Here is a 12429-nt window from a genome sequence, read left to right as displayed (position 1 = left end):
ATGATGAGGCTTTATGAACTTGTCACGGGATGCGTAGCACCAAATTTTAGCCTTTAATGATTTCTAAAAGTTAAGAAAAAATAATTTCTCTTTTGCTCAATTTAGATTTCAATTTTCCTAGCTTTTAATCTACATTTAAATATGATTTAGGAAACTCAGGCCAGACTTCTTAATCCCTACTAATGCCCAAATGCCCAAATAAAAAATCCCAAATAAAAGATCACATTACTGCATACTATAGATAAGCTTATTGGTTAGTAACTGTTTTAACAATCTCTCCCATCTCCTAAAAACTTGGGTTTCCCAATAAAGTATAACTATTCTGTATTTCTGTGCCTTCAATTTAGTTTTTCCCTTCAGAAAGACATACTATTGGGCATCTATAAAAAAATGATATCAGCCAGATACTATTACCATTCCATATATACTATGGCAGTTTTCCTTATATTTGTTCCAAATCTTTAGTTATAACAGTAGATATAATATCCTGCATAGTCTCATTAATTGGTATTTTAAATACTATTCAGCCTACCCATGGGTAGCCATAAAACTAATTTTTTTTTTTTGCGGTACGCGGGCCTCTCACTGTTGTGGCCTCTCGCGTTGCGGAGCACAGGCTCCGGACGCGCAGGCTCAGCGGCCATGGCTCACGGGCCCAGCCGCTCTGCGGCATGTGGGATCTTCCTGGACCGGGGCACGAACCCGTGTCCCCTGCATCGGCAGGCGGACTCTCAACCACTGTGCCACCAGGGAAGCCCCATAAAACTAATTGTTAATGTTCTTCAGCTAAACGTTTAGTTAAGGTAAAACTGGAACTCCTTGCAGCTAAACGTTTAGTTAAGGTAAAACTGGAACTCCTTGCATCATGTGATATTAGGAACCAAAATATGGAATGCTATTGGGCACTAATGTTAAAGCAAAATCAATCTTAAAAGTCCACTTAAATACTTTTAACAGTTAACTATTTTCAGATAAATCTTCAGCTAGTATATATGAAGCTCATAATTATCTATTGTAGTGGTAAGGCTTATTTTATATTCACAGATATTAACAACATTTTATATGGGATCTCAAATCTTTCACTTGTGCTAGTAACAGAGAAAAATGAACAAGTTTGAATTTCATATCTTATTTCTCCACACCATTCTCAGAGTTCTTCATCAGCTGGCATTATTTATTCATTGATTTCTCTATGTGAAGTATCACACTGAGAATAGTTTGGAAGTGAAAAAACGCTGAGATTAGGAAATGTAATAATGGTTCAGAATATTCACAACCAATAGGTAGTAGCTTGTCACTTGCTATGATGGTAATATAGAAACAAATTCTGGGTGAGAATATGGCTGCTGACCACAAAAGGAGCTTATTATTAAAATGGCAGAAAGGATTAGCAAGAGTGTAATAAATTCTATCATAGAGGTATGGTATTTACAAGTTACAGCTCCAAAGAATGGCTACTTAATCACAGAGGAGCTAGGCAACAGGGTAAGGAGAGAGAAGGCCAGAGGGAACAGAATGAGAAAATAAAAAGGTCACTGGGAAAGCCTTCTTTTAGGAGGAGGGGTTGGCAGTGCTTTCAAAAGAGAGCTACTGTCATTCAGTTCCTGACCAAGCTGGATGCAAACAGATTCAGTGTTTGCAATGCAAGACCTGCATCTATTTACATAAAATATATAAAGGAAATGTGGAGGCATGTTGAAGGTTTGTGTATGTGTCTGTGAGCATGTGTGTGTGTGTGTGTGTGTATGTCTGATAATTAGTGAAAGTGAGGCTATTGAATTTAAAGTTACAAGTAAGAATTTTTTTCTTCAGGTAGCTTAAAACCAAAGCTATTCTGGAGACCTAAGATGCACAATATAAGGAGAGAAAAAAGAAGATTAAAAGCTTGATTCAACAGGAAGGCAATCAGGAATGCACTGGTCTTAGTTTGAAATGCAAATATAAAAAGTGCTACTAAGTGTTTTTGACTGTGTTTTTGCTTTCTGTTTTTTCTTTTTGCATTAGACCCCAGAATATATGACACTGTCAAAAATAGCCAGTAAGGTCTATGACTAAGAAAGAAATATACTAGGAATTTTGTCACTAAAGTAGCTAAAAACAACAATATACAAAATGTGATTATAAAGTAATAACACTAATTCTATAATCCGTATATAAATTTTCAGTCACCCTCACAGCTTAAACTCTATGTAGGTGGATATCTCTTTAGAAAATAGTCTTCTGTAAATATGTATATGAAGAATGCACTCGTAAGTCCTATTAATAATTAACTTGTTTTCTCTCCCTCTTTCTTTTCCTCTTATTCTCTCCTTTTCTTCCTCCCTCTCCCACCCCTTTCTGTTTTTCTCATTCTCTCCCTCTCTGTTTTTCACATGTTTTTTAAAGATTATTTTCCTATGCTGGCTTTAAGCAAGGTCTATAGGTTAGAACCATTTCTTTAAAAAGACCTGCCATTATTTACCATTTTTAGATGCAATTTAACTTTTGGTTATGACAGAGGGCAGTTATATTTGAAGGGAGTAATGCTTTGCCTTTAAAGAAAAATTTGCTGATGAAATAATTCTACTGTTATAGGGAAGCATGGCTATTAATGCATTGAATAAATATTTATTGAGCACTTTTTGCAGAACAACCACTGCACAGGGAAAAAAAGGTAAAAAGCAAAATAGCTGTGGGCTCTGCCCTCATAGAATGTGCCTCTAGCAACATATTCTGGATAATCCAAAAGAAATTGATAAAGTCTAATATCTATTTTTAGGATTTGTAAATTGCTAGTTTTCTAAACGTTATTCCACTCTTTTGTCAATAAAATTAGACAGTGAAAAGAGAGATCAGAATTCTCTGGTCCGCAGATGTAAAATAGATAGCTAGTGGGAAGCAGCTTGCATAGCACAGGAAGATCAGCTCGGTGCTTTGTGACCACCTAGAGGGGTGGGATAGGGAGGGTGGAAGGGAGAAGCAAGAGGGAGGAGATATGGGGATATATGTATATGTATAGCTGATTCACTTTGTTATACAGCAGAAACTAACACACCATTGTAAAGCAATTATACTCCAATAAAGATGTTAAAAAAAAAAAAAAGAATTCTCGGGTCCACACAACTATAGCCATGCAGAACCTATCATTAAAGAGCGTGCAGTATTGGGACCCAGGAAATAGGCACCTGCACAGAGCTTTTTGCCTCTAGGAAGCATCTCCTCCTGGCTCCCATGTGTCCTGCCCAGGGCCCACCGCTAGACCATATAGTGCCCTCTGGAGAAGATGCAGCCCAGCACCAGGGTTCATGCTGGGGACTGGATTTCAGGCTGATTGTACAGCTGTGCACACAGACCTCTTTACTCACTCCACATCACGCTTCAGGGAAGCTCAGTTACTGAGTATTCCTATTAAACACAATAGGTACCCAGAATGCTTTTAATGATAGGGAAAAACACTGATTCTCAAAGATCGACTGTAACAGAATTCTCAAATGTATCTTTCAAACCACCAGAAAGGGAATGTAGACATCATTTAATACAAAACATTAGAAATTAAGTCTTTAAAATATGTCTCTGACAACCGGTTCTATCTCACGTGGCAATACATCTTATAAGCTAAAGTGTTTTGGTGATGTACTGCTCTCATCCATCCCAGTGAGCACTCTCTGAGAGCATATGTGTACAATACATTATCTCTGGGAGAGGCTGTGGTGCTCACGTAGCAGCCCATGGTCCAGAGGGTACAGGGCAGAAGCCAAAGCACAGGGATCCCCTGATGCAGTGGCTGCCAGCGATCAAGGCATGGGCGCTGCACAATTTGTGGGGTGTGAAAGGAACCTAGAATCCTGTTGGCTGTCAGCAAATGTTAAATAAAAGTCCAGAGAGCTATAGTCTCCTCCTCAATTGTGCTCAACAGCACAATAGGATAATTCACTTTGTGCCATTCCCTTTTGGAAACCACCCTTCTTGCTTGATTTTGTAGAGTGCTTTTGGGTGACGTTAATATTTGGATTTCTCTCCTGGGTAGATACTAGGAGACCTGAGAGAGCTGGAGCAAGACGATGTTACAGTTTGATACTTCCTTTATGTATGCATCTTACCTCATCTGTTTGAAGTTAATTTGATTTTGCCTGCATAGCAAAGGAGCCTTGGGAGATGATTTTTTATTAGAGATATGCTGAATCATTTAGTTTCTAAACTTGCAAACTGGAGGAAATTGAAAAGTCCTTGAAGACTGGAGCTTTTGGTGCATATCCAAATTTCACATCAGATCATTTTTCTTGACAAAAGCCAATATCTCAAGCAGTTTTGAGAGACATCCTCTTATAATCATTTGACAATTTAAGTGAACTTGTAAGGTGTCCACCAGTTTATTCTTTTTCTATTGGTTAGATAACATTTTGGACTGCTTCCTTTTACTGACATTCTACGTGCACAGGGCTTCTAATTTCTTCCTTGGTGTTCCTTTATTGACTCAAATCTTCTATCAGTATATTAAGGCCTTATAAGTCCCAGTGCTATGTACACATACTAGGAGAAACCACTGGAGGTAGTTTTTGCATAGGCAACAACACAAAGGAAATTTCAACAGGGCATGTTTGTTATATGATAATATGATGCCATTATCTATACATATAATGCTTCAGGGTTGCTTATAGCAAAAGTCACTCAATTGATTGTGGAATCACTTGTCATAAAACCCTTGATGACAGTTATTCCTTCATTGAAGATGCAGTGCCCTGTATATAACCTTTCTTACTGGGCCAATCATATTGTATTTTATACAAGTCTAGTGTTGCTAGATTCGTTAGAGCAGTGGGTGTTATCTTCTTGCCTTCAGGAAATACCAGAAGAGTTTATTAAGAGAGGTAATCCTTGTGCTTGATCTGTGGCTTAATGGCCAGCCATCTTTTATGTGTGTAGTTGCAGAGAAGTGCAGTTGAGAAAAATTACCCTGCTATTTCTTCCCCATGATTTCAAAAGTAGCTTTTACATCCGTGTGCACTTACTGTTTTTCTCTGTAGCTCACAAATTGTCCTAGCCCAGGGTGCAGTATAGTATGTGGAGGTTAGGAACTAAGAGTAAGGGTTGTGTAGCTACATCGTTTCTTCCTTCCAGTTACTAACTCTGTAACTGTGGTTTGGTTGGGCCAAACCATTTTAGTTTTCTGTCACTTTCTTTATCTGTGAAAAAGGGATGATATTACTACTTACCACATGAGGCTATCAGAAGAAAAATGAAATGAAAATATCCCTATAGAGTTCTTTGTGCAATGCCTGTGATACACAGAAAAGATCCAATACATGGTAGCTATTCTTATTATGCAAGTGAGAAACTCAAATTGTCAAGGAAACCTAAATTCTCCATCACTTTTCTGAAACTACTCAGTTTTACATCTTTTTGTGGCTTCATCTCCAATAAGCAGCTGTTTCATTCCTAATCTTTACTTGCTGATAATACGTTCAAAAATATAATCAGATTTAATTGTGAGCCTCTACATGTAAACATACCTTCTACATGTTTATATTTCTCACAATCAAATTCAAAAATTATCACCACCATACAACTGTGGATGAAACATTCCCCATCCAGGGCATTCTTCTGAGACCTAGGCAGAGATCCATATGTTTGACTTTAGATTCGTAACATTATTTTTGTTTCTGTCTGTTTCTGTCTTGTCACGTTCTAATCAGCTGTGTATGTTCCCAGCTCCCTCCATCAGGCTGGGAGCTCCTCAAGTCCAGAGACTGGATCTTTTTATTTTTATTCTTTTGGCTGCGTTGGGTCTTCATTGCTGTGCGTGGGCTTTCTCCAGTTGTGGCTAGTGAGGGCTACTCTTCGTTGTGGTGCGTGGGCTTCTCATTGCGGTGGCTTCTCTTTGTTGCAGAGCACGGGCTCTAGGCTCGCGGGCTTCAGTAGTTGTGGCACACGGGGTCACTAGTTGTGGCGCGCAGGCTCAGTAGTTGTGGCGCACAGGCTTAGTTGCTCTGCGGCATGTGGGATCCTCCTGGACCCGCGGGCTTCAGTAGTTGTGGCACACGGGGTCACTAGTTGTGGCTTGCAGGCTCTAGAGCGCAGGCTCAGTAGTTGTGGCGCACAGGCTTAGTTGCTCTGCGGCATGTGGGATCCTCCTGGACCAGGGATCGAACCTGTGTCCCCTGCATTGGCAGGCGGATTCTTAACCACTGTGCCACCAGGGAAGTCCCCAGAGACTGGATCTTTTTTTGCAGTATGCGGGCCTCTCACTGTTGTGGCCTCTCCCATTGTGGAGCACAGGCTCCGGGCGCACAGGCTCAGCGGCATGGCTCACAGGCCCAGCCGCTCTGCAGCATGTGGGATCCTCCCGGACCGGGGCACGAACCCGTGTCCCCTGCATCGGCAGGCGGACTCTCAACCACTGCGCCACCAGGGAAGCCCTGGATCTTTTTATCATTATGTCTTCAGCACCTTGTCCAGCCCCTGACACAGATTCCATGTATTGAAATTGTCTCCCCAGTCATCCTCATACCTGATATGAATTTTAGATGACTATAATAGTATATTTTAGATTCACCAGAAAAGTACTTCTGCACACTGTCCAATTCTATATCAGTTAAGACAAGGGTAGAAATATTCATGATTCTGCGAAGGAGATAAGACAGCTGTTATCCCTGTTGATCAGATGAGAAAATTGAAAAGGTACTTACCCAAATTCACACAATTAATGGCAGAGCTGAAACTAGAACCGAAAGTTCCCAATACTTTAAAACTCATTCCAGTACCCAGTGGGTTCTGTCTACTGAGAAAATGAATAATCCTGAAGATTAACGTTGAATAGGGAAAAAGAAAGTTAGCTTTTTTATTTATTTTTTCTTTTCACAGAGCCCTTTGTTCCTCAGAGGTTGTCAGGGTTTATTCATATGTTAGAACTCATGTGTTGGGATTTAACGTTAGGTAATGAAATGAGCTTTTACTAGCTTTGTGACTTTGGGAAAGTTACTTAAACTCTCTCATTTTCAATTGCTGTATCTGAAAATGGGTATACAAAATACCTACCTTGGAGAATTGATGCAGTCGTACTCCTAATGGCTACAATGCATACTGGTTGGCACACACTGGGCATTAATCAGTGGTGGTTATTAATATTATCATTAACTATGAGATTACCAGTATCACCCTCATAAGAGATGAGCTAAATAAGCCTCTTTTTATGAAAGAACACACTAAAAGGTGTGTTTGAACAAGCAGAAGAGGCCAGACCAAACAAGAAAGATCCTTAAAAGAAAAGAGTACACAGTAAGTATGTTCTTTTGCCCAGAGTGCATTGAAAACAGGCTCTGGCAGCAGAATTTGCCACAGTGTCATATATATCACCTGTCTGGTATTGACCACGCATTGTAGGCATCACAAAGCCCTCACTGTACAGAAAGCCTTGCTGTTTCAGTAAGTTGGGTGTAGAAAGGATATAAAAGTTTATGCAATTTAAAGAAGATATGCAGAGAAAAATTATTTATTTTCCTGGTACTAATCTTGTTCTTAATTTCCCATTCCTGGTGATAGTGGTTTGAGGGCAGGTGGTAGAGAAACTTTCCAATTTTAGATCACTCATTTTCTTCTTGTTTAAAAGTATTTCTTTCAAGTAAATGTTCAGTCAACTCAGATTTCAAATTCTCTATCAGAGGTTTTTTCTCCCTGTTAAGTAAGGGGAAATTTCTCTTTCCATCCCCAGGATCTTGGGGAGGGATTTCTGCTCTGAAGGCTGTACTTGGAATCATCCCTGGACTCCCTGAGGTGTCCCTCCTCAGCCTGGTCTCTAGCCATCCTTTGTGGACTGAGACATGAGTGGCCCTGGCTAGTGGTTAGGGCACTCTGTGGACATACAGCGTTCTGGACTTGGGATTTTGTGTTGCCTTTATATCCAAGATTCTCTGCAACCGGCCGGAGTCTTTGAGGTTTCCCTCAGATACCCTCCTCTGCAGTTACCATCTCTACTCTCAGGCCTTGATGGACAGGGCACCTTAACAAAATCAAGGTTTCTCCGAGAGGTCTTCATTTCCCCCAGGGAAGTGTGACACCAGCACTAGTTGTTTCTGAATTCTCCAGTCTTATGTATCTGGGTGTTCTATCTTCTTTAGGTTCGGTTCTGGTGGGGGAGGAGGGTCACTCCATCTGCCTTCTTTTCCCTTTATTTTTTCCTCTTTCTGAGCTCTTCCTGCAAGCATCTAAATGTTTTTTTTCCTTCCTATGTGGTGGGAACTTACCCTGTAATTTGCTGCTCTGTGGTGGTTCCTGGACACCTCCCCCACTGTACCGAAATGTTAAAGTGTGCAAATCCTTTTAGACAGGGGTCCCAACCCCGCCGGCCGCGGCCCTGTTAGGAACTGCGTCGCACAGCAGGAGGTGAGTGGCGGGCTAGTGAGTGAAGCTTCATGTGCTGCACCCCGTCGCTCCCCATCGCTCACATTACTGCCTGAACTATCCTCCTGCCCCCCCACCCTGTCCCTACCCCCTCCTCCACAACATAGAAAAATTGTCTTCCGTGAAACTGGCCCCTGGTGCCAAACATGTTGGGGACCGCTGCTTTTAGATGTTTACTTTTCCTCTCAAAAATTGTAGCTTTGGGCTTCCCTGGTGGCGCAGTGGTTGAGAGTCCACCTGCCGATGCAGGGGACACGGGTTCGCGCCCCGGTCTGGGACGATCCCACAGGCCGCGGAGCGACGCGGCCCGTGAGCCATGGCCGCTGAGCCTGCGCGTGCGGAGCCTGTGCTCCGCAACGGGAGAGGCCACAACAGTGAGAGGCCCGCGTACCGCAGGAAAAAAAAAAAAAAAAAAAGTAGCTTTTACAAACAAAAAATAAATACTTACTTTATGATTTCAGTATGGAATTTAGCAAAGCTTAGACTCAAAACTGAGCAGAACTACAGGTTTCTCAGATGTATTCAGCCATAGTTTTAGTGGGTGGGGGAATCAAGAGACAACAAGAAAAGAGAAATTACTTGAAACAAAAATACCCTGGGACAATTAGGAATGAAGATTATGAAGGATAAAATCACACAGGCTTACCCTCTAACAAATTTTTTCTCCATTGTATCTAAGAATGTAAAAACCACTTCTTTGTTGGCCTTCTCAAGACTTAATACAATATTCTTCAAACTTACTGAGTTTCCTTCCCTGTGTAAACCTAGCCTTCTAAATGGGCATTTATAATTTTACCTTTTTGAAGCAATCAGCTCTTACAGTTGTGCTTCTAATCCTCTAATCATCACTGCAGGAAACATTTTATATTGTGATAATTTAAAACAATATCTCCTTTAGAGGCTTCCTGGTGTCAACTAGATTCTTTAAGAAATAGATCCTTGGATTTATAACTAAAGTTAAAATCAGTAAACATGTAATTTTGCTCCAGTGTAGACATCCTGATTTCAGGTTTAAACTTAGGGCTGCTTCTTGAAGAGAGTCTTCATTTGCTAACCGATTTCTTGTAACCTGGTCAAAACCAGTTGAACATTGTAATTCATGAGTGAAGGTCCCAACCACGTCTTTCATCCTCAACTCCCTTACTCCCCATTCCCTTGCTGATGTGTATTAGAATAAAAAGCGTTATCATTACTGCCCTCATTTAGAAGAGTTGCCAGGAAAAGCACTTGCATTATTTTCATGAGATACCCAATAGTTCTTTCCATCGATATTTATTCAACACGCACAGGGAGATTTACAACTGCCTAACACGAAGTATGGTGCTAGAGTACACACCTCTCTCTGATCCAATCACAAAGGTGACCAAGCTACAGGAAACACTTTGATTTTAAAATAAATATGTATCTATGGCCCTTACCATCACTTTGAGTCTTTAATAAGCTTCAGCATCAGATGAACATTTTGAAGGGCATCATATTATAAATTTACCATAAAATAGATGTACAGTAATAACAATATAAAGAAAGAATACTTTTAAGCCTCCCACCACTGATCAAGCATGCCTGTTTAGTTGCTCTGTTTCTCCTCCAGTCTGGATGTGTTTTTTTTCTAATCTATCCATATTTTGTGTCTAATTTTTTTATGACCTATGGGTCACACGTACAACACAGCTGCCCAAGCCTCAGGTTGCTTTCTGCAAGTCAACCAGGGACCAGAGCAGAGACTCATGTGAAAAGCTCATTGTGAGAGTTCTTGAATAAATCATATATGAATGAACACACTGACGAATCAACTAAAAGTAAAGTTTTTCCTCAGTGATACATTGGCACGAGGAAGAAGGAGCAGAAGATGATTTGATTTATCACATTTATAAGAAATTAATTTTAAATGGGATTATAAATCTCAATTAAATGACATATAATTAATAGCCCCGACCTCCTTACCAGTGCTACGGAAATGCCCGAGTTTTTTGTGGAATAAAGGCATTTATATTCTACTTCGGTATTTTTCTGCCTCAGTACTCTACTGCCAGCCCACCTCCTAACCCTTCTTCCTCTCTGGAGTAACATTTTCCCAAGAGCCAAGCTTGTTCTGTTTTGCTCTTCAAAGATATTCCTACTTTGATACTGGCTCATTACAGGCCTAAAAAAAACATCAATAGGGAATATTCTAATAGGGCCATTAACTTTTGGTTGTTTGTTATTTAATTTAGTAGTAAACTAGATAATCAGAAATCCACATGTATGGACAGCATGAATTGTGACAGTAATTACTTTAGATATGGTCTAAAGGCTTTGCTCTGAATCCTTTATTCTTTTGTTTATAATCCTTCACAGTGCTCTAATTTCATCATATAATTATAGTGCTGCAGAGCACAAAGAAATGAAATTTATGTACTTATTATTTTCCATTTTGATCACACTGGCTGATTAATACAAGAATACTGGCTATACACCTGTAGAAGTCAGTTTACAGTTTACCAGCAGTGACAGAAGCTGGGAGGCTGGATTCTGTTGGCCTTTCAGTGCCTGTGAGCTGTTGAATTAATTTTTATTTATTCATCACTATTTAAAAAAAATCTTGAATGAGCAGTCTAGTTTACACATTTGAACTGTAGATTGATTGCCGAATGTCAGAGATCTATTGTATTCAGTTCTCAAGTCAATGTGATTGACTGTCAAGGTGATTTCAATGACAAGTCACTGAAAAGAAATATATATGCCTTAAAATATTGACTAGTTTCTATGAAAGTTCATGCCAGGATCTTTATTTTTGGGGTAATAATTATTATTAAAGTTAATTGCATTGTAGGGTTGAGTGGAGGCCGGAGCTAGATTATTCGGTCTTTGTGAGGCTTGGTTTGTTTCTATAATATTGTTAAGAGCAAGGGCCTTGGACAGACCACTTGGGTTTCAAACTTGTTTCTTTCAGTTTCGAACTGTGTGAGCTCAGTTTCCTTGTCTGTAACAGGAGGACTCCAATTCTACCAGAGTCACCGTGTTGCGCAGCTCCTCAGACATTGTATTCTAATGAATGTGCCACCTGGAATTCTGGGGCAGGGAGCCTGTTCCTCTATCTCAGCAGGTTGTCCTGAGGATTAAATGAGTAAAGTGCTTAAAATATTGTCTAACTAAGCACTCTATAAGTGTTTGCTATTATTATCCTTTGGGTAAAGGTGGTTTTACTAATGACTTGGACACCTTAAAAATTAATAGCGCATTCTAGTTCTAATTTTAATGATATCTCATAACTTTTCCCCAAAACTACTTCTAGGTACTGGCACTTGTTCTAATAGATAAGTTTCCAACAGGCTAAATTAGGCTCTTCAATCCTAGAAAAATACTGTATTGCAGTGCTGTACTAGGCTATATTGGAGCCTGAGACAAAAAGAACAGAGTAATACTGATCCCATCCTTATTTTAAAAATTAATATTTTGTTTATCATAGACTTTTTTGCATTAAAAAATATATATTGCATTGGGACTTCTCTGGTGGCGCAGTGGTTGAGAGTCCACCTGCCGATGCAGGGGACGCGGGTTCGTGCCCCGGTCCGGGAGGATCCCACATGCCGCGGAGCGGCTGGGCCCGTGAGCCATGGCCGCTGAGCCTGCACGTCCTGATCCTGTGCTCCGCAACGGGAGAGGCCACAGCAGTGAGAGGCCCGCGTACCGCAAAAAGAAAACAAAAACAAAAAATATTGCATTGAAATATTATTTGTCTTAATTACTGAATTTTTAGCTTTCTGCCTGCCCCCCACCCCTCACTGCCTTATATTTTGCGTCCAAGATGAATGCCTCACTCACTTCACCCATTTCACCCCAGTTCTGGCCCTGCTATTCTGACTTCATCTGCTGTAATGAAAACAGTGTTCCCAATTTACATGTGGTTGGCACATCACCATTCTCTTGCTGACTCAAGGAGCAGGCTGTAGTAGCCAAATCTAAATCTAGATCCTGGAAACTGACCCTTAGAATGTCGTTGCTGCTAAATCTCATTTTTTTTTTTCTACTTACAAGGTAACTTAGATAATCTTAGTTTATGGAATCTTTACA

General features: G+C 40.3%; 1 protein-coding gene across 17 annotated transcripts in view; it reads left to right on the top strand.

Moving 5' to 3' along the window:
• Positions 1-12429, top strand: part of NRXN1 (neurexin 1) — a 1113124-nt gene that overhangs the window by 462635 nt on the left and 638060 nt on the right. The window lies entirely within an intron of this gene.

The sequence above is a fragment of the Neophocaena asiaeorientalis genome, unplaced genomic scaffold (genome assembly GCF_003031525.2).
Source record: "Neophocaena asiaeorientalis asiaeorientalis breed wild unplaced genomic scaffold, Neophocaena_asiaeorientalis_V1.1 scaffold171, whole genome shotgun sequence".
NCBI classification, from domain to species: Eukaryota; Metazoa; Chordata; class Mammalia; order Artiodactyla; family Phocoenidae; genus Neophocaena; species Neophocaena asiaeorientalis.
This window is presented reverse-complemented; position numbering and strand designations above follow the sequence as displayed.